This window comes from Cetorhinus maximus, chromosome 3 (genome assembly GCF_964194155.1).
Source record: "Cetorhinus maximus chromosome 3, sCetMax3.hap1.1, whole genome shotgun sequence".
In the NCBI taxonomy this organism is placed as follows: Eukaryota; Metazoa; Chordata; class Chondrichthyes; order Lamniformes; family Cetorhinidae; genus Cetorhinus; species Cetorhinus maximus.
Window position 1 is genome coordinate 43,484,419 of NC_135881.1, and position 25,714 is coordinate 43,510,132.

General features: G+C 45.8%; 1 long non-coding RNA gene across 2 annotated transcripts; it reads left to right on the forward strand.

Moving 5' to 3' along the window:
- Positions 1 to 2,265: 2,265 nt before the first annotated feature.
- On the forward strand, positions 2,266 to 9,969 carry LOC144672745 (uncharacterized). 2 transcript variants are annotated; one of them, XR_013574160.1, is made up of 3 exons: positions 2,266 to 2,345; positions 8,313 to 8,495; positions 9,462 to 9,969. It is a non-coding gene; the product is annotated as an uncharacterized LOC144672745 (long non-coding RNA). The 2 variants fall into 2 exon arrangements; XR_013574161.1 differs by having other exon boundaries at positions 9,467 to 9,969.
- Positions 9,970 to 25,714: the final 15,745 nt, after the last annotated feature.

The following is a 25,714-nucleotide window of genomic DNA, read 5'->3' on the forward strand; positions in this document are numbered from 1 at the left end:
GTGAGGTCAAGGAAAATTGCCCCAGTTTTGAGATTCCTTTGAAAGCAATTTTCAATGAAAGTGGTTAATGTGAAAACTTGATTACACATTATCAATGTGCAACTCAACTCGACAATGCGCATCATTATAGGTAATCTTCAACCAGCTCACCTCTTCTGGCTCCCAGGTCTCAGCACCATTGCCCCAACTCCCACCCACCCAGGAGGGTAATTGCAACAGGTAAGCTACTGGAGAAGTTCTACTCCAACCCAAGCCTGCCCTTTCTCAAGGACCTCCTCAACCCACCAACAGTGCCCCTTCCCTCACGCCACTCCATATGGTTAAACCTACCACACTGAGTAGCAGGAGTAACAGCTGAGGACCTATGGCAGGAGAAAACCTCCACCAGAAACCATTCTCTCATCGTAGGCACTAACGCTTGAAAACATGGCTTTGAGTCCTGGCAAGAGGCTAAAAGGACACAAGAATGGGCAAATGTGAAATCGTTTATTTTGGCAGGAAGAATAAAAAGGAAGTTTATTAACTAAATGGTAAGAGATTGCATAGCTCTGAGATTCAGAGGGATCTGGGTGTCCAACTACCTGAATCACAAAAGGTTAGTATGCAGGTACAGCAGGTAATTAGGAAAACTGATAGAATGTTATCATTTATTGTGAGGGGAATTGAATACAAAAGTAGGGAGGTTATGCTTCAGTTGTACAGGGCATTGGTGAGACCACATTTGGAGTATTGTGTACAGTACTGGTCTGCTTATTTAAATAAAGATGTAAATGCGTTAGCAGCAGTTCAGAGAAGGTTTATTAGACTAATACCAGGAATGGGCAGGTTGCCTTATGAGGAAAGGCTGAACAGATTAGGTTTGTATCCACTGGAACTTAGGCGAGTAAGAAGCGACTTAATTGAAACCTTTAAGATCCTGAGGGGTCTTGACAGGGTGGATGTGGAGAGGATGTTTCCTCTTGTGGGAGAATCTAGAACTAGGGGTCACTGTTTAAAAATAAGGGGTTGCTCATTTAAGATAGAGATGAAGAGAAATTTTTTTTCTCAGGTTGTTGTGAGTATTTGGAACTCTCTTCTTCAAAACGTGATGGAAGCAGAGTCTTTGAATATTTTTAAGGTAGAGCTGGATAGATTCTTGATTAACAAGGAGGTGAAAGGTTATCGGGGGTAGGCAGGAATGTGGGGTTGAGGTTACATTCAGGTCAGCCATGATCTTATTGAATGGCAGAGGAGCAGGCTCTAGGGGCTGAGTGGCCTACTCCTGTTCCTAGTTCGTATGTTCGTATGTTTGAGACAGGGAGAAGGAGAGGCATGTCGAGAAGCCAAAAGAGTGTGAGGGAGAGACCCATTTTTTAAGCTTCCTTTACGGGATGTGGGCGTCACTGGCTAGGCAAGCATTTATTGCCCATTCCTAATTGTCCTCAAGAAGATGATGATGAGCCCCCTTCTTGAACCGCTGCAGTCCACGTGGTGTAGGTACATCCACAGTGCTGTTAGGAAGGGCGCTCCAGGATTTTGACACAGCAACAGTGAAGGAACAGCGATATATTTCCAAGTCAGGATGGTAAGTGGCTTGAAGGGGAACTTCCATGTGCTGGTGTGTCTGCTGTCCCTATCCTTCTAGATGGTAGTGGTCGAGGGTTTGGAAAGTCGGGGAACCCCTGACGTCATCCCGCCCCATTTAAATTTTCAGGAAGGCAGGCCCGCAGCAAAATCAGCTGTCCGCCGACCGACTTGTCAATGGCCAATTGAGGCCATTGACAGGATCATTTAAACAATTAAAGGACCTGCCCGTCCAACCTTAAGGTTGGCGGGTCGGCCAGGAGGCCCGGCGGCAAATAGGGAAAACATGAAACCTCATCCAGCAGCAGGATGAGGTTTCACGTAGGGATTTAAAAAGTTTAATAATGTTTTAGTGTAATTTATGAACATGTCCCATCTCATGTGACACATGAGGGGGTCATGTTACGGATTTTTTTTTCTATTTTTAACGTTTTTAAAACTGACAATGATCTCCCTGAGGCAGCACTTAGCCTCAGGGAGATGTGCACTCTTTCGTGCGCACTCTCGCTTTTGGGAAACCCCCCCCTGCCTGCACAGGAAGCGCATAGCGCTTCCCGCCGGACGTCACGCTGGGCGGGCCTTAATTGGCCCACCCACATAAAATGGTGGCGGGGCCCGCTTCTCCAGCTGGGATTGGCTCCCTGCCCGCTGGAGATTGGGTCGGGCTCGCCCGCCCGACTGGCAGAAAATTCTGCCCCAAGAGTGTGAGAAGCAGCGAAATCCAGGAGTGCCCTGTTTTGAAAAACAGTGACTTCACAGGAAAGCTGTAAGGTGATTGGCTGGTGAGTATTTCTGCTTATGGACTGAGTCTAAATAACTGGGAGATTAAAAAAGCGTTAAATATATTAACTATTAGTAACAAGTAGCAAGTGAGTAGCTGGTAAGTCTTACCTTCTATTCTTAATAAGGTTTATTACCACTAGCAAGGTTTAATCGCAGTGACTATTAGTAGGGTTTATCAATATTGCTAATGTTATTAGTAGTAGTAAGTTTTATTAGTATTGGTAAAGCTTTATTAGTATCGGTAAGGATTAGATGCGTCCAAGGGTATTGAGAGAAGTGAGAGTGGAAATTGCATAGTCACTGGCTATAATTTTTCAGTCTTAGACTCAGGGGCGGTGCCAGAGAACTGAAGAATTGCAAATGTTACACCCTTGTTCAATAAAGAATTTTAAAGATAAGCTCAGCAACTACAAGCCAGTCAGTTAAACTTCGGTAGTGGGGAAAATTCCAGAAATAATAATGCGGGACGAATTCAGAGTCACATGGGCAAATGCAGATTAATTAAGGAAAACCAACATGAATTTCTTAAGGGAAAATCATGTTTAACTAACTTGCTGGGGTTTTTTGAAGAGGTAACAGAGAGGGCTGATGTGGGCAATGTTGTAGATGTAGTGTACATGTACTCCCAAAAGGCGTTTGATACAGTGCTGCACAACAGATTTGTGAGCAAAGTTATAACTCATGGGATAAAAGGGACGGTAGCAACGAGGATTTGGAATTGGCTGAGTGACAAGAGAAAGAGGATAGTGGTTAATGGATGTTTTTGGGCTGGAGGAAGGTTTGTAATGGAGTTCCCCAGGGCTCAGTGTTGGGACCCTTGCTTTTCCTGATATACATTAATGACCTAGACCTTGGTGTACAGGGCACAATTTCAAAGTTTGCGGATGATGCAAAGCTTAGAAACATTCTTAACTATGAGGAGGACAGTGTAGAACTTTAAAGGGACATAAACAATTTGGTGGAAAGGGTGCAGAGGTGGCAGAGAAATGTGAAGTGATTCATTTTGGTAGAAAGAACATGGAGAGACAATATAAAATAAAGGATACAACTCTAAAGGGGGTGCAACAGCAGAGGGATGTGGGTGTATATGTACATAAATCATTGAAGGCGGCAGGACAGGTTGACAGTGTTGAAATATGCCTTTAAGGGATAGCAACATGACATCACTAGAAAGAAAGTGTGTCATGTGATCTAGTCTTCGTTTCACTTTTGCTTCTGGCGGAGGACACACACAAAGCTCTGCTACTAATGTCTTCAGGCTTTCTACCTATGTATAAATATTGTCATGTGCCAAGTCTAAATAAATGAACCCACAACATGTTTACCCAATCCCTTGTGAGTGATTGGTGCCTTTATATCATTATAAAAACACAACATGGTGTTCAGTGGTGATCAAACAGCGTGGCAGCAATATTAAGTACAGGCACAGCATGGTGAACAGTCTTAGATCATGCTACATGGCATGAGATGACCCTTGACATTTTGGTTAGACTACAACGGAGTTGCAGCTTTGGAGAGTGTTGAAATTGCAACATGGTAACTGCACAGAAAAATTTTGAAGAAACTGCGCTCAAATAATGAGCTGGTAAGCAGACGGATCCCTCGTGGTGAGATTGCAGTGCATAGCCTGTTAGTTCAGTGAGTGGGACAGTGCGTAGAGAGGACCAGCACTGGGTTAGCTCAGTCGGGAAAGGCAGGTGACCAGGGTGTGGGCCAGATCAATAGTAGCAAGGGAGAGTCCAACAAAACAAAGAAAAACAAAACCATCATAAAAATTGGGCCAGGGAAGGTTGCAATGTAACAGCTTTGGGAGTTGCTGAACAATAAATTGAATAAAACAAGGAGCAAGGTCAAAGCGATATTACTAAAATGTCCACAAAATTTCCCAGTTGGGTTGCAGTTGATTACAATCCGAATTCAGAATATTTAAACAGCGTATGGTGCTATGGTTTCTTGATTCAGATGTGTATGAACCAGACAAGCAAGCCATAAAAATTCGCCTAGCAATTGGGAACAAAGATCTACACAGACTGAACATGTCAGGATTAACAGAAGAAGAGCTAAAGGATCTTCAAAAGATATGGACCACATTGGAAGACCGATTCAGAATCAGGTTAAACTTCTGTATTGATCGACTAGAGTTCATGTCATTTTGACAGCAGCCTATAGAATCCATAATCCACTTCAGATGCAGATGCAGAGAAAAGGTACATACTGTGATTTTTCAAATGCAGAACTAGCAGGCAGAATTGTTGAGTTGGCGATTGTTTCCACTCCCATAGAAGCATTCCAGAAAGAAATATAGACAAACTGAAAACGTATAGCACTGAAAACCTACTCAAGGATGGACGCAATTATGAAGCAATCCTCACACATCAACAAATCTTACAGGTACTTTTTTAAAAATTCATTCATGGGATGTGGGCTTCACTAACTAGGCCAGCATTTATTGCCCATCCCTCGTTGCCCTTGAGAAGGTGGTGGTGAGCTGCCTTCTTGAACCGCTGCACCCCATGGGGTGTAGGTACACCCACAGTGCTGTTAGGAAGGGAGTTGCAGGATTTTGGACCCAACGACAGTGAAGGAACAGCAATATATTTCCAAGTGAGGTTGGCGTGTGACTTGGAGGGGAACTTCCAGATGGTGGTGTTCCCATCTATCTGGGTTTGGAAGGTGCTGTCGAAGGAGCCTTGGTGAATTCCTGCAGTGCATCTTGTAGATGGTACACACTGCTGCCACTGTGCGTCGTAGTGGGGGGAATGAATGTTTGCGGACGTGGTGCCAATCAAGTGGGCTGCTTTGTCCTGAATGGTGTCTAGCTTCTTGAGCGTTGTGCGAGCTGCACTCATCCAGGCAAGTGGTGAGCATTCCATTACATTCCTAACTTGTGCCTTATAGATGGTTGTACAACCCAATTATTAACACACTTACTAGCACGTTCAAACCTAGCAAACCACGTGGAATGTGTGAACTTTTGCATGAACCAAGGAACTGCCCAGCTTTCCATCAATTCTGCAAAGCACATGGCAGAAAGGGCCATTGGCAGTAGCAGTGCGCTAGAGCAATGGCTGATGTAGCTACAAAGAGCCGTGCACTGATCCAAACAGACTATACACAAGTATCTTCAAGCAATAAGAATGACCATCTGCTATCATGTCAGGAGGATACACATGAGGTGATTGATGAGCTAAAACATGACAATGATGTGTCCGATGAGACGAAGAATGGTGAACACATGCTTCACACCATCAATCTCATGGAAAACATAAATACTGTCACATCATAAGAGATGTTTGCCGAGATTCAAATTACCTGCCCTATGACAGTTATTGGCCAGGATTGACACAAGGACAAGTGCCAACATAGTACCTCTGCAGACTCTAAAAGACATGTATCCAAAGACATGGAAGGCAAAACCTATTACTGTGAAACTTTCAGTGTACAATGGTTCACTTATTCCATGTGCAGGATGTTAATGTTGAATTTGTGTTGCAATGAAATGCATGCTTTAAATTGGTAATTAAGCACAGCTGTTCCCAACTGGGGAAGGGTTAGGGAATCATTGTAAGAGTATGTAAACCAGTTCACTCTGATTGTTTGGTAGGAACTGGGAGAATCTATGACTTTACTTTGTTGTCTTAGAAATAAACCTGTTTTAAGGCACAGGCTAGCTTCAGACTCATTCTTCCTCAACATACAATTATTGGAATTAACATAGGATCCATAGTGCTGGTGGGCAAGTACAATCATCTTCCTGGGTGTCATAGATGTTTTACATAGTGGAGACTAAAGGCCCAGTGATTGTAGGTCTACCGGCATGCCATGACCATGCATTAGTGACAATCCATGGAATCAGTCAGACCTCATATGGCAGATCAAACTCAGAAACTACTCCTATCACCTTGGTTCATGTTCTAACATTGAAATATCCAGAATGTTTCGACAAAATTGGCAGTTTCAAGAGCTGCAACACTACACTTGCAGGGGAATGCAAGTTTGTCAATTGATCTGGTACATTTTGCGCGATGCAAACGCCAGAAACTACAAGTAGAAATGGCAAAAGATTCCACATTACAGAACATGTGGAAAACTATCATCGAAGGATGGCCTGATTCAATTTAGCACGTCCATGAACCCATGACAACATTTTGGCCTTACTGACATGCTAGCATCTCTTGGTGAGTCATTTTTAATGGGAGTCAGGTTGCCATACCAGAATCTTTGTGACCTGATATTATTCTTAAACAATTTCACCACTCATCCATGGGCGTAGATCGGATGAGAAGGCTCGTAAAAGAGACAATCTATTGGCCAGGTATGAACAATGACATTGAAGTTGTCATCAAGAAGTGTGAGGCAAGTCAAGAGCATATGCCAAGTCAGCACAACGCACCACTGATTCCACATGAAGTTCCTAACCATCCTTGGTCCAAAATTACATCCGATCTCTTTCATGTCCATGACACTGATTTCATGGTCATCGTCGACTACTTTACCAAGTATCCCATTATTCGACAATTGCACAATACAGCAAGCATAACTGTCGCACACACTCTAAGTGCTACTGTCAGTTTATTTGGTGTGCTTAGATGGTAAATCATTTCAGGATATGTGTGAGAAGTGGAATATCGATCACACTACTTCTTCTCCTCATTATCCTAGATCTAGCGGCCTAGCTGAACAAATGATTCACATGGTGTAATCCCTGATTCTCAAATGTAAACAGGCCAAGCAAGACGTACACATCGCAATGTTACATCTGAGGGTGACACCTTTAAGTGCAACTATTCCATCACTGGCAGAGCTCATGAAGAGTCATATTGGACTTGAAATGTTAACTCTGTTTCTCCCTGCACAGATGCTGCCAGATAAATGGGTCATTTCCAAGTTGGCAGGCTGTGACTACTTGGGTACTGCAAGGATCAGTGTTTGGGACTCAGCTATTCAAATCTATATCAATTATTTTGATGTGGGGATTAAAGGTAATATTTCCAAGTTTGCAGATGTAACAAAACTAAGTAGAAATGTGAGTTGTGAGGAGGTTGCAAAGACTCTTCAAGGGGATTTGGAGAGGCTAAGCGAGTGGGCAAAAATTTGGCAGATGGATTGCAATGTGGAGAAATGTGAGATTATCCACTTTGGTAGGAAAAACAGAAATGCAGATTATGTTTTAAATGGCGAGAGGCTGGGAGGTGTTGAAAATCAACGGGACTTGGGTGTCCATGTTCATGAGTCACTGAAAGCTAACATGCAAGTATGGCAAGCAATTAAGAAGGCAAATGGTATGTTGGCTTTATTACAAGAAGATTTGAGCAGAGGAGTAAAGATGTCTTGCTGCAATTATACACAGACTTGGCGAGACCACATCTGGAGCACTGTGTGTAGTTTTGGTCTCCTTACCTAAGGAAAGATATATAGGCAGCGCAAAGAAGGTTCACCAAACCCATTTCTGGGATAGAGTGATCATCCCTTGAGGGATGATTAAATAGACTGGGTCTTTGTTCTGTGGACCTTAGAAAAATGAAAGGTGATCTCATTCAAACATACAAAATTCTTACAGGACTTGATAGGGTAGATACAGGGAGGATGTTTCCCCTGGTTGGCGGGGTGGTCTAGAACCAAGGGAAATAGCCTTAGAATAAGGGGCAGAGCACTTAGGACTGAGATGTGAAGGGATTTCTTCACTCGGAGAGTGGCAAATCTTTGGAACTCTCTGCCCCAGAGGGCTGTGAAGACTTAGTCATTGAGTGTGTTCAAGACAGAGATTGATAGATTTCTACATATTAAAAACATTAAGGGGTACAGGGATAGTGCAGGAAATGGTGTTGAAGTAGAAGATCAGCCATGATTTCATTGAATGACAGAATGGGCTCGAAGGGCTGAATGGCCTACTCCTGGCCCTCCTATTTCTTATATTCTTATGTAGACTTGCTGGGTTTTTCCAGCACTTTCTGTTTTTATTACAGGTTTCTAACAGCTGCAGTACTTTGCTTTTATTTTATCTCCAAATGGATGTAGCCCCTGCCCTCTGGAATAGGGCACCTGTAACCAGCCTCGTGGTATGATAAGCTGCTGACTTCAAGATGCCACCCTGGCCAGCAGCTAATTCGTGGAACAATCTGAATGCATGAAATTCTTGATGACTGCAGGTAGGGAGTCATAGGGCATCAGGTCATTATGGACCAGAGCGTAAATGTCTGAGACCAACTGTCTTGATAAGCACAGTCTCCTACGACACTGGTGCTCTGTCATTTATAGGTTGTTAACTCCTGGACGGTACACCTGATATCCTTGGTATCGTCTTCTTCTCCTTGCAGCCCCTCACTGTGCTCCTCTGGCCTCCTGCTGACCAGGAGGATGCCTTTGCTGAAGCTGCTCCTGGCCACTCTGTCCAATGTCAGAGTAGCCTGCTCCCACCCCAATGCCCTCAGCTGCCATTCATTGGTTCACCAGGGCTTCCTCCACCCACCTCTGATGCCCAAGTGATGCCAGCAGCCTCAAGTCCCTCTCAAGACTCCAAACGCTGAATAGAAATACTAGCGTTTCAGTGAGGGCAACACTGTGCCACTGGCTCAATATCTAAGTTTAAATTTCCCATTTTATACAACACAGCATTTAATTTGGGGAACCGAGGAGAGGAAGAGAGTCACGGACAAAATATGTGGAACGTTGTGAGCTAAAATAGCACACAGAGCATCCGGCTGTGTCCCTGACAGCTAGACTCCACCTGTCCTAGATCCTCTCTTTTCCCCATGCTTCTCAAATGTAAGTTCCAAGCCGTTACTCCCCAGACCCATAACAAGCTCCACGACAAACTCAACAAGCTGTTAATTAGAGGTGTGTGGGTTGTCAGCTCCCCACCTTTCGCTATTCCTCTGAAAATTGCATCGTGTCCCTGAGGTGTCAGGAACCACTGATGTCATCCGAGTGCGCGATTTTCAAAGCGTGCCCGCACCTGACCTCGCCCCCGTAGATGGCTGAAAATCTGGCACCCGATTTAGTTTGCTTTGTGTGCCATTTCTTATTTCTCTGATTCTTTTTTTTCTCAGTTTCAGGTTGTTCAGTGGATTGTAGTTAAAAGAAAAAGAATCTTGTGAACATTTCATTTCTTGCAGCGCAGCTGATGGAAACGGAAGTGGCAGCATCTGGTTCCACAACTCAATAAAAGGAAGCTGTGGCAGCCTGAGCTATAACTGGTTCTGCATATCACTTGGAAAGTACTGCTTCAGAGGAACTGCCAGCCGCTCTTAATGATAAACAGCTCTAACCATTCACTGCGTATTGTACCAACTAATTTAAGAAAATATTTCATTCCAAAATTCAGGGAATATCATTTATAAATCTCCTCATGATGAAAAACAAAGCTGTATTCCTGTAATATCCTTCCTATTGGTGCTAACCCTGGTTCTGTTGGTGGTGCCCTTGCCCCTGCAGCAGAAGGTTGTGGGTACAAACTCACTCCAGGGACTTATGAACACAGGCCACAAAATTGGATTCCATGGTGTCTGTTTGTCACAGTTGTCCTTAGGTACCAAAATGGTGTCCGCATCACACTTCTGGCATGGCCCAGGCCGAACACCACCTTGTTGAGGGTGTTTGTTTGGGTGTTAGGAGGGTGCGCTGGAAGAGTTGGAGCGTGACATCAGTCAGCATATAACACTGATTTGAACACTGCCAGCACTGCCATTTTCAACCTTACTGCTCCAGCTAACACCCTCTCTTAAACACACACAACTACACATGTATTCAGCAGCAGGAAGAATCCCCAACCAGTGCTATTTAAAGGGATCATCAATTGTTACTGTGATGAAAGCAAAATGATCTAGATTCTGGAGATCTGAAATAAAACCAGAAAGTGATGGAAAATCTCAGCAGGTCTGGTGGCATCTGTGGAGACAGAAACAGAGTTAATGTTTTTAGTCCAATGTGTCTCTTCTTTGGAACACAGTAATCAATCGCAGTACCAATCACCACTGGGTTGCTTGCTGATTGAATATCACTGGCTCTGATTGAGGAGTGCTCAGTGGTTTGAAGAGTAGGGGAATCTGCAGGAAATGGTGGAGAAGCCCATGGTTCTGATTGCAAGCATTCAGATCTGGCCACTTTTAAAAAATTCATTGATTGGATGTGGGCTTCGCTGGTTGGGCCAGCATTTATTGCCCATCCCCTTTTGCCCTTGAGAAGGTGGTGGTGAGCTGCCTTCTTGAACTGCTGCAGTCCATGTGGTGTCGGTACACCCACAGTGATGTTAGGGAGTTCCAGGATTTTTGACCCAGCGACAATGAAGGAACAGTGATATATTTCCAAGTGAGGATGGTATGTGGCTTGGAGGGGAACTTCCAGGCGGTGGTGTTCCCATGTGTCTGCTGGCATTGTCCTTCTATAAGGTAGCGGTCGTGGGTTTGGAAGGTGATGCCTAAGGAGCCTTGGTAAGTTTCTGCAGTGCATCTTGTAGATGGTACACACCACTGCCACTGTTTGTTTGTGGATGGGGTGCCAATCAAGCATGCTGCTTTGTCCTAGATGGTGCCAAGCTTCTTGTGTGTTGTTGGAGATACACTCATCCAGGAAAGTAGGGAGTATTCCATTACACTCCTGACTTGTGTCTTGTAGAAGGTGGACAGGCTTTGGGGGAGTCAGGAGGTGAGTTACTTGCCGCAGGATTCCTAGTCTCATGTAGCCACAGGTATTTATATGGCTAGTCCAGTTCAGTTTCTGGTCAATGGTAAACCCTAGGATGTTGATAGTGGGGGACTCAGCAATGGTAATGCCGTTGAATGTCAAGTGACGATTGTTAGATTCTCTCTTATTGGAGATCATCATTGCCTGGCACTTGTGTGGTGCGAATGTTACTTGCCACTTGTCAGCCCCAGCCTGGATATACGTAATATAATAGAACATAGCATCAGGGTGCTCGGGCAGTGGCTGCACTGCCTGACTGGTTTGCAGGAAGTCAGCAGTATTTACTACTGCATGTGTCCTGATTCATGGAGCTCTGTTGTATCCTCCACAACCTGGCTGCCATGAGGGCACAGCCCTTGCCAGCAGGGGTACAACAAGTAGTTCAAGAGTAGGAGGAGAAGGAAGAGAAAAAGGAGAAGAAGGAGCAGGAAGAGGAAGGGGAGGGGCAGGGTGAAGGGAGGAGGTTGCCAGCACATCGCTTCTCCAGCTGGACTGCCCATGATCATCTCATTTGACACGGTTCCACTGAACACAACCCCAAATCCCCATTGTACAACAGTCTCACAGCTCACCATCCCACAGTTAAAGTACCACAGCAGTCCCTTGTCTGCAATGCTGAAATAAAAGTCATTACAAAAAAAACATTTCAAACCGACTTTATAGGAATATGAATAAGCCTCTTGAGCCTGTTCTACCAATCAATGAGGTCACGGTTGATCTGTGACTTTACTCCATGGGCTGGATTTTCCAGGGTCTGTGGTCTCTGCTCTTGCCTCCCTAGCTAAAATGTCAGGGGGAAAACCCCAACCAGGGGAAGAAAGCTGCCCCTCAGTCATTTAACAGCCAGTTGGCCATTATAAGGTTGGAAACAGGATTTCCACCCCTCAGGGCCAGGAATTCCACCTAAAATAGCTGCCGCCAATCAAAGGCCGGCAGCTTTATGTACCGGTAGCCCCACCGGGAGGGCGGTGGCCACTGCCGGTAGTGCATTTGGATGATGAGGAGGCCAACTGCAATGGATTGGAACTTCGTAGGTGTTTAGGCCGGACGGTGGGGAGGGTCAATGAGAGGGGTCGGTAAGAGGGCTGGGGGCTAGGGTTTGGGAGGCCATAATGGGAGGGCAACCTGAGGTGATATAACTTGGGGGAGCGTAAATGAAAGACCCTCCCTGGCCCGCCATCAGCAAGCACAGGGAAATTTGCTGGGCTGGCCACTTGGCGAGGGCCTCTACCACCGCCAGATAGATGCTGATGGTGGCAAGAGGGAAACCCTGAAATGGGCATAATTTACCCTTAAGGGCCTCAATTGGCCCACTAGCAGGAGGGACACCTGATGTTACTTCTTCCACTGGTATAATTGTGGTGGGGACAGCGTTGGGCAGGTAGGCAGTGGGTAACCTGCTGGCAGGGAGCACAAAATCCAGCCTTTGCTCCACATGCCTTAACACATCTGGATATAAAAATCTGTCAATCTCATACTTATAATAAGCTATTGACTGAGTATCAATTGCCACTTGCTGAAGAGAGTTTCAAACTTCAACCACCCTTTATGTGCAGAAGCGTTTCCTAATTTCATGCCAGGAAGGTCTGGCTCTAATTTTATGACTATTCCCACTGGTCCTGGACCCCACAACGAGGAAGAATGGCTTCTTAATCAGTAAGGGGATCAAGGGTTATGGGGAAAAGGCAGGAAAGTGGAGTTGAGGGTTACCAGATCAGCCATGATCTCATTGAATGGTGAAGCAGACCCGATGGGCCGAATAGCCTACTCCTGCTCCTACATCTTATGGCCTTGTGGTCTTGTTATCTACTGCACCTGCTGTCCAGAACATCTTGAAAACACCAATCAAATCACTCCTTAAACATCTAAGCTCGAGAAAGATTGCATAATCTCTTCTTGTAATTTAATGTTTGGAGTCAAGGGCCGGAATCGTCTGTTCCCACTGGCAGTGGGCGTCACGGCGGGTGTGAGAACACAATATGGCGAGAAGGCCAAAAATCAATTTTATGGCATTATGAAACCAGTTTGCAATCGTCCGCTCCGTCCATCAATGGTTGGCCGCGTTTCCTTCTGTCCAACATCGGGAACTTAATTTTAATGCATTTGCATCTCATTATTGTGGCTGCACGCCGGAATCATCCCCCCACGTCCAATTTACTGCCCACCTCGGCATGATTTCAAACAGCGTGATTTACGACTGCCTTTGGATGGCGTGTACCTGGAGAGCTGAAGTTCGAGGGGAACTTGGAGGTGAGTGCACACAACCTTGCGCAGCGCTTGTGACGATCGCCCAGAGGATATCAAGGAAGAGGCGCCATGCATTTGGGGTAGGGGGGTGGCGCACATGCAAGTCACCTTTTCCAAGCTGGCTTTCAGTGCGGTGCTGGGGCAACGGCTCCATTGCTGGTGGGGCTGGTGGGGCGGGAGGTGCAAGGCAGCACAGATTGATGGAAGTACACAAGCACATGCCAGGTGGGTGGGGATGGGGACCGGGGCTGAGAGTGAGGGAAGCAGCCACTCAGTTGGAAAAGCTTGTCAAAAGTTAGGATTCTTCCACAGCTGAGATGCAGCTCCATTGAGATGCTTGGAGCTGGGTCTCTGAAGCTTTTCCGCCCACTCACGCAACGCAAAAGCATGAAAGTGCCACCAAATGTTCCAGAACCTTTCACCCCTCGGGCGCAGACTGCAAATTAATGCGTGTTTTAGGAGGCAGCAGAGCAATTGGCCGACTGGGCAAATTGTAGAGCCCCCTTGCAAAAAGTGGCCATGGAGCAGTCACTGCTAGAGGTGCTCACAGTGCCTTGCAATGTCTTTATTCAGGTTTGGACCAATATCCCCCATGTTTCAAGCTATCAGTGCAGCCTTGCAGTGTGGGTTAGGAGAATGCCTGCGCCTGAGCTGAGAGCACAGCATGCAGTCCAGTGGCCGAAGCTGTTGCCAATCAGTCAAGTGGAGTGGGACAGAGGTTTCAGATAGCCATGAAGTGCATTACACACAGGCCATCCAAGTGGTGGCCTGCATGAGTGAAGGGGCCTTCAGACTTAACCAAAAGAGGTCCTTAGGAAACATATACTAACCCATGTGTCTCTCTCTTTGATCCTGTGGGAGGAGAACATCAGGATCATGGAGCCTGGGGATCTAGCGATATGCCTGATGGCTAAAGGGGGCAGGGAAAAAAGAGAAGAGTGCGACGGAGGTGCCTGGCTTGCCAATGGGAGGAGCACCTTTCTCAAGATGAAGGGGTGGCAGGGCGTGCTGCACACGCAGATGAAGATCCACAGTGAGCCGTTGCTTGTAGGCGCCTTGCTAGACCCAGGGTCGATAGACAGCGTTTGTCATTCCTGCAGGTGACTGAGAGCCAGTGTCGCCAAAGACTGCGCATGTCTAGGGAACTGGTCGGTCACATCTGCCAGCTACTGTAGGATTTGGCACCACAGGAACATGGAGCGCATCCACTGCCAGTGGTTGTGAAAATGACTGAGGCGTTCATTTTTTTTACTTCAGTGGTTCCTTTCAGGGTTCCACAGGTGACCTGTGTGGGATCTCACAAGCCCCCATGCACAAGTGTATTCAGGAGGTAACAGATGCCATCTTCGCGAAGGCACACACTTTGTGCATTTTGACTGGAATCAGGCAAGCTAGGATGCAAGAGCGCTGGGATTTGCACAGATCTCTGGTTTTCCACAGGTGCAGGGTGCAATCGACTGCACTCTCGTGATGCTTAGATCTCCGTGGCAACAAGCAGTCAACTACGTCAACTGCAAGGGCTTCGACTCGCTGAATGTGCAGCTGGTGTGCGACCACCACAAACACATCCTACAGGTCTGCGCACGATTCCCAGGGAGTGTCCACGACTCCTACATCTTCAGCAGTTCTCAGATCCCTGACATCTTCCATGGTTCACAGAGGCTGGAGGGTTAGCTCCTTGGGGACAAGGGCTACCCGCAGAGGACGTGGCTGATGATGCCCGTGCGGTGGCCTCAGACTGCAGCAGAAAGATGGTATAATGAGCCTCATGCCGTAACCCGGACCTCGGTGGAGCAAATGATAGGCATTTTGAAAATGAGGTTCTGGTGCCTCGACAGGCCAGGTGCAGCACTGCAATGCAATACCCCATTGGGGTACCCACAGGGTGTCACACATCATCGTAGCTTGCTGTGCGCTACACAACCTGGCACTGCAATGGGGGGAGGACCTGGCTGAGGAGGAGATAGAAGAGCTGCACATGTCCTCTGAAGAGTAGGATGTTGAAGGGGATGAGGGTGAAGAGGTCCTCAAAGGTGAAGATGCTGGCGATGAGGCCATCGCACTGGCCAGACGAGGCAGCCTGGCTCCTGAGGATACAACTCTCGAGCGGAGTGAGGGCCTCGTTGTCCAGCACTCCGCCCCCGGTCTGGGACCTCTCCCTTTTTTTGTGCGCGATCTTGTCCTGAGGCCACCCACCAGCAATCCTCTTTATGTGAGCAAGGCGCATTCCAGGCCAAATGAGAAGGGAGCCAGGTGTGCCTGTGTGGAGCCATGGATGAGATGAGGAGGCAATCTCCAGACGAGGTGAGGCCAGATGGAGATGTGAGGGTGTGTGTGAGAGAGCGAGTGCTCATGTTTCTTGAGCTGGCTGTGAGCGAGATGCCAGTGAATGGGTGATGGCCTTGTGAGTGTGTGAGTTTAGAGTAATGAGACTGTTGACTTACCCTGGCAGCACGGATGAGATCATTCATCCTTTTTCCATACTGGATGGCTGACTTCTTGTGTACAGCATTGGCACTGACAACCTCTGCCACTGCCTCCCAAGTGGCGAGACTGATGGGCCTCATGTGGCCAGAGCAGCGGGCCTCCATGGTGCCCAGAAGGTGTCCCAGGGATGCGCCATTGAAATGGGGGCTGCACGCTTCTTGGCTTTTGGGGTCATGTCTTCACTGGAGCATTCCTGGCCTTCAAGCATTGATAATGGTACGCGCAGCTGCAGTTTAAATATGGCGCCTGGAGTGAGAAGGCAGCAAGAAGTGGGTACTCTGTGAATGGTGAAAAGGTAGAATGGCAGCAAGGTAACGGCATGGCGGGGAAATTGGAGGCCACCCACCAGCAATCCAATGTGTTTCCCGTGACTGCATAATTTATGAGGCAGGAAGAGGACAAAAAGGCGCCAGTGCAGCCCGTGGCTAAAATGTCTTTTCTCACGCCTGCTACCGCTCTTAGTACAATTCTGGGATGATTCTGCCGAAGGTGTCATTCTGGTTGACCTATAAGGCCAATAGATCCTTTCTAAGATGTCGTGTCCAGAACTGCTCATAGTGCTCCAGGTGTGATCTAACCAGGGCTTTTGTAAAGTTCAAGCATGACTTCTGTCCTTTTGTACTCTAATCCTCTGTATAAAAAGATCAGCATCCCATTCGCCTTTTAAAATTATTTTCTGTGTTTGTCCATGACATTTTACTCTTCCATGTACCTTGACCTCCAAATCTCTTTGGAACTCCACAGAATCACAGAATTTTAACAGCACAGAAGGAGACCATTCGGCCCATCGTGTCTGCACCGGCTCTCCAAATGAGCATTATGACCTAGTGCCATTGTCCTGCCTTTTTTCTGTACCCCTGCACATTGTTTCTAATCAAATAATTACCTAATGCCCTCTTGAATGCCTTGATTGAACCTGCCTCCACCACTCTTCCAGGCAGTGCATTCCAGACCCAAGCCACTCATTGTGTGAGAAAGTTTTTTCTCACGTCACATTTGCTTTGTTTGCAAATCACTTTAAATCTGTGCACTCTCGTTCTTGATCTGTTTACAAACTGGAACAGCTTCTTCCTATCTACTCTGTCCACCCCCCTCATGATTTTGAACATCTCTATCAAATCTCCTCTTAGCCTTCTTCTCTCCAAGGAGAATAGTCCTAACCTCTCCAATCAGTTCTCATAGCTGAAGTTTCTCATCCTTGGAACCATTCTTGTAAACCTTTTCAGCACTCTCACCAATGTGTTCACATCCTTCCTATAATGTGGTGCCCAGACCTGTACACAATACTCCAGCTGAGGTCTAACCAGTGTCTTATACAAATTCAGCATAACCTCCCTGCTCTTGTACTCTATGCCCCTATTAATAAAGCCCAGGATACTATATTCTTTATTAACCGCTCTCTCCACCTGTCCTGCCACCTTCAATGATCTATACACATATACACTCTGGTCTTTCCGCTTCTGCACCCCCTTCAAAATTTCACCCCTTATTTTATACTGTCTCTCCATGTTCTTCCTACCAAAATGCATCACCTCACACTTCTCCGCATTGAACTTCATCTGACACCTATCTGCCCGCTCCACCAACTTGCATGTCCTTTTGAAAGACACTTTCTACCTTTTCACTGTTCAGAGTACCCTCTTCCATCTATTTTAGTTCCAAAGTGGATGACCTCAAATTTACCTATATTGAAATCCATTTGTCACAGTTTTTCCCATTCACTTTACCTATTAATATCTCTTTGTAATTTCATGCTTGTATCTCCACTGCTTACAATACTGCTCCACAAATATCCCCATCCTCCAAGATGATGGAGCCCAGCTTCAATATCCCAGCAATAGCACTGAAGACTTGTGCTGCAGCATTGGCTGACTTTGTCTGCAATGGCTACCTTTTCCCATTGCCTTCTATCTGGACCTTCACCTGAGGGAAGTGGATCTGTCTCTCCTCCTATCTACTTCCTGCATCCAGGCATCCAGGGCAGTATCAGAGAACCTTTGAGTATGTTTTCTGGCCGTTGCAACATCACCACTCTTCATTCTGCTTAGGGACTCTTCTTGTAACCAGTTTCAGCACCTGCCGCAGTCAGAATGACCCTCACCTTTAAGAAGTACAAGTTAGCTCTCAGTGGTTCTAGCCACAGCACATGGCTGAACTCCCTGGTGTGACGTGCAGCTATTCAGCAGAACGTTGGTCCTCGGCTGCATGGCACTATTATTTACATTACCAGGCAGCATGAAATTTGTGTGCTGTCTGCTTTGATGCGAATGGGCACAGTGTAATTCCGCATTCTGTTCCTCACACCCTTTTTTCAGCTAATCTATTTTTCCAACACGACACTTCAGTGGCTGTACTGAGGGATCGATGTTGGAAGTGTCATCTTTCAGATGAGATATGGATCTATTATTGTTTCTGTTATGTTCCTTCTGCCGAGTCGCTTTGCTCAGCGAACACGGTTGCACACCTATCTAATGGTGAGTGAGTTGGAAAACAATATACTGCAGACGCAGTGACCAATATGAGATGAAACACATGCTGTTTATTTACACAAGTAACAAAGCAATAAGACAATGTGTGCTTCCCCAACCAGACCCTCTTCTAAACTACTGATTAACATCATAGCCCATGCTACACAGCAATTGGGTAATGGAGTCACATGGTTAATCTGCTCACATTCTCTTAAAGGTATTGAAGTATTGCACCTCAGATTACCACATCCTTCCCCCTTTACTCGAAAGTACAATTTACAATCTTTACAATATTTCAACTATTTACGTAAATAATATTTACAAATTCAGTCTCTCAGGAGGCTTCTTCAAACATGTTGACTGCCGTAGCTCTACGAGTTCAGATGGTTTATCTGAGGCCTCCCTCTCAGGAGTCATCTGTCCACTCGGCTCTCCTGTAGGAACGTATAAGTTTGTTTCTACGACTCTCTCAGGCTCAACGGATCCTACAGGCACTTCCAAACCAAGGGGAGCTCCTTCTACGTGTGGTGTAGACTCCAATGGGAATGCTTGGTGCATCTATTCTTGTAGATCTGTTTCCCTTTTCCTGAGGTGATCTATGTGTCTCCTAAGAATCCGACCTTTGACCGATATGTGATGGAACAGGGGTCCTGTCAATGCACTGACTTCACTGATAGCCATTTGGGCCCAACTCCAAAGCCCTTTGCAAAAACTGTGTCTCGAACAGTGAAGTTTCAGTCACGACTGTGGTAATCGTGTCCATTTTTCTGGGCCTCCTGACTTCTTTCTACCCTCCCCACTAAATTCGGCCTTATGAGACTCAAACTTGTCCTGAAACGTCTCTTCATCAATAACTCTGTGGGGGCAATACCAGCGGTCGTGTGTGGCATAGCCCTATAGCTGTGTAAGAAACGTGATAAGCCAGTTGCAATAGAGTCTCCATCCAGTTTTTCATTCCGGACTTAAAGATCTGGTCTGCCCTCTTGGCCATACCATTGGATGCAGGGTGGTATGACGAGGTCTTAACGTGTGCTATACCATTGAGAGTTGTAAATCTTTGGAACTCCCCACTAGTGAATGCCATTCCTTATCAGACACTATTATCTCTGGTAAACCGTGTAGCGTAAAACTCTGACGCAATCTGTCTATGGTGGCGGCAGATGTGAGTAATCTTACCTCATATACATCCATCCATTTCGAATGAGTGTCTATAATCAAGAGGAACATTGTACCCAAAAAAGGCCCCACGTAGTCAATGTGGAGGTGGACCCATGGTCTTCTTGGCCATTCCCAAGGAAGCAGTGGAGCAGAAGGAGGTAATTTCTGTACCTGTTGGCACTGTATGCAGTTCTTGACTAAGTTTTCGATTTCTGTATCCATCACTGGCCACCATAAGTAGCTGCACGCCAACATTTTCATTCTAGAGACGCCAGGGTGAGCACTATGCAATTCGGTCAATAATGGCTGCCTTCCTCTGGGAGGCACAATGACTCTCGCTCCCCACAGTAAGATGCCATCCTGGCAGGTGAGCTCGTATCTCCTATTAAAATAGGGCTTCATTTCGTCAGACTTTGGCTTGTTAGACCATCCCTGTAAGACTTTTTCCCTGTCGTGAGACAAAACTGGATCACGGTCTGTCCACTCTGTTATTTGTTTGGCATGTACGGGTGACGAATCCAGAAAGTTTAATAACAAGACAAGTTCTTGAGGATTGGGGACATTCACATTACTGTCTTCTAGATGTAATCGGCTCAGTGCATCGGCATTTGCAATCTGGCTTCCCGACCAGTGGTTAAAAGTATATTCGTAAGCAGCTAGAATCAGTGCCCACCTTTGGATGGGTGCCAAGGCAATTGGGGGTTTTGCTTTATCTTCCCTGAACAAGCCAAGTAGTGGCTTGTGGTTAGATACAATGGTAAAGAGGCAACCATGGATCTATTGGTGGAACCTCTTAACACCAAATACAATGGATAAGCCTTCTTTCTCTATTTGTGAATATCTTCGTTCTGCAACACTGAGTGTTCTTGAGATGTAACCAATGGGCCATTCGGAGCCATCTACCATCCGGTGGGAGATTACTGTCCCTACTCCGTAAAGGCATGCATGGCAGATTAAAATTAATTCTTTCTTTGGGTTGAAATGTGTTTCTCACGTGTTGGTGCAGACTCGATGGGCTCAAGGGTCTCTTCTGCACTGTGATTCTGTGGTTCTGTGATTCTGTGAACAGTGCCAATGAATGTAGCAACTGCTTTACTGTCATAAGCCTGTTGTTGTGGGGCTTGCCAAGTCCACCTATGGTTTTTCTTGAGCAACCCGTATAATGGAACCAGTACTGTTGACAAATTTGGGAGAAAACGGCCATAATAGTTAATCAGTCCCAAGAAGGATTGGAGTTCTGTGGCGTTTTTCAGTGCTGGCACCTCATGAATAGCTCTCACTTTTTCATCTACTGAATGAAGGCCCTGTGAGTCACCCCTATGATCCAGGTAAACCCCTTCTTTTGCTTGTAAGATTCATTTTTCTCTTTTCAAATGTACTCCGGCTTGTGAGAAATGCTTCCATACCTCTTCCAGGTTAGCCAGGTGTTCTTCATCAGTTAGTCCAGTTACCAGGACATCATCGAGATAAACTACCACATGGGGTAGACCTTTAAGCAAATCTTCCATGGTCTGTTGGAAAATGGCACAATCCAATTAGACTCCGAAGGGTAACCTGGTATACTGGTATAATCCGCTATGTGTGTTGATAGTCACAAAATCCCGAGAGGCCTTTTCTAACTCGACTTGCCGGTAAGTGTGGTTCAAGTCGAGCTTCGTATAAACGGTTCCCCCTGCCAGCTTGGAGTACAATCCATCAATTTCCAGTATAGGATGCCTGTCAAGTCAGGCCACTTTGTTAACGGTCAACTTGTAGTCCCCACATATTCGCACACTCTGGTCAGGCGTTAGTACTGGAACTATGGCTGCTGCCCATTCGGAAAATTGTATAGGTTGTAAGACTCCCAACCTTTCCAGCCTGTCTAATTCGACATCAACTTTTTCCCACAATGCATAGGGTACTGGCTGCACCTTCATGAATCTGTGGATAACCTCAGCATCCACGTGGATTTTAGCTTGTAGCCCCTGAATCTTTCCAAGCTCCTCCCTGAACACAGAGGCATATTTCTGTAATAATTCTTGAAGACCTTTCATTCTGAGTTGAAAAGTCTCGGTCCACTCCAACTTCATTTCCTTCAGCCAGTTCCGGCCAAGTAGGCTTGGACCCTTCCCTGTTACCGCTATCAGGGATAGATTAATAGATTGATTTCCATACTGTACTGGAACCTTGCATATACCTCTTACTTGTATGTCTTCATCAATATACGTCTTTAATTTAACATCTGAATTTTCCAGATTTAGTGAGTGGCCTCCTCCATTCAGATATTTAATTGTATGTTCCCCTATAACTGTCGTGGATGCTCCCGTATCCACCTCCATTCGGATGGGTTTCCTGTTGACTTCCACTGTCAAACATAGATTGGCTCTGTTTTACCCATTTTTAGGTTGTGTAGCGAGTAAATATCTGACTCTCTTTCTTCTGGCTTCTCTATTATGTGGATTTCATGATTTCTACCTTTATGTTTGAAGTTTTGGCTTAATCTATCTTTACAATATCGCATAATGTTCCCGTTATGGTGGCAGTAGAAACACACGATTCTTTTAAATTGTTTTTCGTTTGCAGGCTGTCTGGTTCTATTTCTGCTGTTACTAATCTGGGTTTTCTCTGTTAAACCATTGCCTTTTGCTGGTCTGTAAATTATGGCTGCTTCCCGTCTTTTCGTGAAGCCCTGCGCTTCTGCGTCACTTCTAACTGGTGCTTCCCTCCCGATGTGAAGGACGGCGCCATTTTGTGCTCCCTTGATTGCTTCTGAATCCCTGACTGCGTTCTCTCCATTGCGAGCGCCAACTCCAGCACCTTGCTGAAGTCTAAATTTGTTTCTAACAACAACCTCTTTTGAATGGTGTCTTCATTAATCCCACACACTAATCGGTCTCTTAACATGTCGTTAATCAACGTCACGAACTCACAGTGCTCTGTCAGTTGTTTTAAGGCTGCTAAATAGCAAGCGACTGTCTCTCCAGGGGCACAACACCACAAATTAAATTTAAAACGTTGTGTTGTTACCGAAGGTTTCGGCTGAAAGTGGCTTTTCACAAGATTTACCAACTCATCAAAGCTCTTGGAATCTGGGGCGTTGGGTGACATTAAACTACGAATTAGGCCGTATGTTTTCCTGCCATATATCGATAAGAGGATCACTCGCCTCTTCTCCTTCCCCGATATGTCATGGGTCAAAAAGAAGAACGTTCAATATAACATGATCAGTTATCGCTGGTCTGATCAAACGATTCGATACCTCCAAGCTGTGGCATACTGGAGGGAGATAACTTTGACGACTATGATGAAGGCTGCACTTACAATCGCCTTGCAAGGTACGGCTGATTTACTTCTGTTTAATTTCCGTGGCTTTCTTTGGTGTCATCGACTGGTCGTGTTTTGCCTCATCGCCAGTTGTTATGTTCCTTCTGTCGGGTCGCTTTGCTCAGCGAACGCGGTTGCACGCCTATCTACTTGTGATTTGGTAAACAATATACTGCAGATGCAGAGACCAATGTAAGATGAAGCACATGCTGTTTATTTGCACAAGTAACAGAGCACTAACATATGTATGCTCCTCAGACCAGACCCTATTCTAAACTACCGATTAACATTGTAGCCCGCGCTACACAGCAATTGGATAATATGGTCAAACTGCTCACATTCTCTTAAAGGCGTATTGCACCTCAGATTACCATAGTTTCACTGCTGTTACTTAGCAGAAAGTGTAGTAGAAACCCTGTTTCCACAGAAAATGGGTGTTTCTGCCACACTTCCTGTAGTAATCTCTGAAGTAGCAATCTCTGGATTACTCCCAGTGCCACAGCAAGTGAATGCAGAAATAGAAGGGTCAGACAGATGAATGTATGGCTGGAAAGAGGGTGCAGGAGGGACGGCTTTAGATTCTTGGGACATCGGGACCAGCTCTGGGGGAATTGGGAAATATACAAGCTGGACCGGTTGCATCTAAACAGAGCCAGGGCTGTGTTCCTTGTGGGGTGTTTCGCTAGTGCTGTTGGGGAGGGTTTAACCTAACTTGGCAGGGGTGTTGAAACGAGGAGATAATATCAGAGAGGAATACAAACATGTGTGAAATTCTGGGAGAGATAGTTAGCACTAGAGTAGGGAATAGTGAGTTAATAGGTTGGGTTGGAGTAAAGGAGAAAATAATAGAGACTAACTCAAGGTTACTGTGCAAACATGTGAATGTATAGAGTCTGGTAAACAAGATTAGCAAGTTACAGGTGCAGATTGTCATGTGGCAATATGATATTGTGGCCATAATAGAGACCTGACTCAAAGTAAGGCAGAACTTGGTGTTAAATATTCCTGGGTACAAGGTGTTCAGGAAAAATATGGAAGGAAGAAAAGGAGGAAAGGTGGTGGTATTGGTTAAGGAGAGCTTCGCAGTGCTGGAGAAAGAGGTGGTCCCAGAAAGGTCAAGGGCAGAATCCATTTGGCTAGAGCTAAGGGGCAAAAAGGGCACAAGTAACATTGGTTGGCATAGTATATAGGCCACCAACTATTGGGAAGGATGTAGAGGAACAAATTTGCAAAGAAATTACAGGGAGGTGCAAAAGTGTGTCAAAAGTTTCTGAGATGGAAAATCAAAATGTGATTACTTGTTCTACAACAATGACTGCAAAACATGTTCATCAAATTCTTTTTTTTTGGAATATGCAGACAGGAGGTTTTTAAGAACTAGTTTTGCCAAGCCAGACAGAGAGAGTCATCAAAGTCACTTGGAGAAACTGCTGAAGGGAGCAGTAAGGAATCCCTTTCTCTCTTAAATTAAGAAAATCCCTATTTCTACAGTATAAAAATCTAACCCCAAGAGGTAGTGACTGTCCATCTGAAAAAACCTCAGGAGAACCCCAGTGATTTCTGGGAGACAGATCGTGGAATTAAAAGGAAGGAAATTGTCTCGAGGAAATTGCAGTTGCCTGGTCTTCAATTCAACTCCTGAACTGTCAACGGCCTATTAAGGCTATTAAAAAACAAATTAACTTGATTGATGGTCCAGGCTTAGGGTTGGTGGGCAGGCCGGGAGCCCAGGCGGGCCTTGGAAAAAGCGTGAAACCTCATCCATCGGCAGGATGAGGTTTCATGAGGGCTTTTAAATGTTTATCAAATGTTTAAATAAAAGTTAAGGACATGTCCCAACTCATGTGACAGTGTCACATGAGGGGACATGTCAGGGGAATTTTTTTATTACCATTCTGCCAACATTTTATTCAGAGCCGATCTCCCTGAGGCAGCACCTTGCCTCAGGGAGATCTGTGCACTCTTTCACCTGCATGCACAAAAGAGCGCACTCCCGGTTGAGGGAATCTCCCCCTGCCCGCACAGGGAGTGCATAGCACTTCCTGGTGGACATCACACTGGGCGGGCCTTAATTGTCCCGCCCACGTAAAATGGCAGCGCCCCCTACTGAGGGTGCTAATCGGAAGGCCTGCCACCGGCGCTCGCTCCCGCACATCCCACCTGATGGGGGGGAAAATGTTCCCATAGGTTTTTAAAGTGAACCAGTTAACTTCAAACAACCCCAACTTTTAACGCTTTATGTCACTAGGATAAGCAAAGGACTTAATTATACATTCTTTTAACTTTTATTTGGATTCTAACCTTTCTTACTTCTGACGTGCGTATGTGTGTGTGCATGCGCATGTGTGTGTGTGTGTGTGTGCATGCGTGTGTGTGTGTGTGTGTGTGCATGTGTGTGTGTGTGTGTGCATGTGTGCGTGTGTGTGCGTGTGTGTGTTTCTGTGTCATCGTATCTTTTATTACTTTTCCTTGGGTTTAGTATTGTAATAAATTTGCTCTTTCTTTGACTCAAGAAAACCTGGGCCAGAATTCTACATCTTGCGGGTGGGTGTATACCCGACCCGATCGGCCACTAAATAGCGTGAGATGACATAGGGCGAGCACCCCGCGTCATCACACACTGGCACGATATCTCGCTTGGCGGGCATATGCGACAGTTGGAAGTGTACCCGCCGACAATTAAACCCATTAAGGAGGCAATCTTTTTTTTATTCATTCACATGATGTGGGCTTCGTTGGCTTGGCCAGCATTTATTGCCCATCCCTAGTTGCCCTTGAGAAGGTGGTGGTGAGCTGCCTGCTTCAACCACTGCAGTCCCTGCGGTGTAGGTACACCCACAGTGCTGTTAGGAAGGGAGTTCCAGGATTTTGACCCAGCAAAAGTGAAGGAATTGAAAGTGACATTTTGTGCCCTGTCCACTTTTATGGTTGGCAGATGGGCCAATCGGCCAGGTGGCCTTCACATTTTTGTTCAAAACTTGATCCAGGGTGGGATGAAATCTCCCTGGGGAAATAAAATAAGA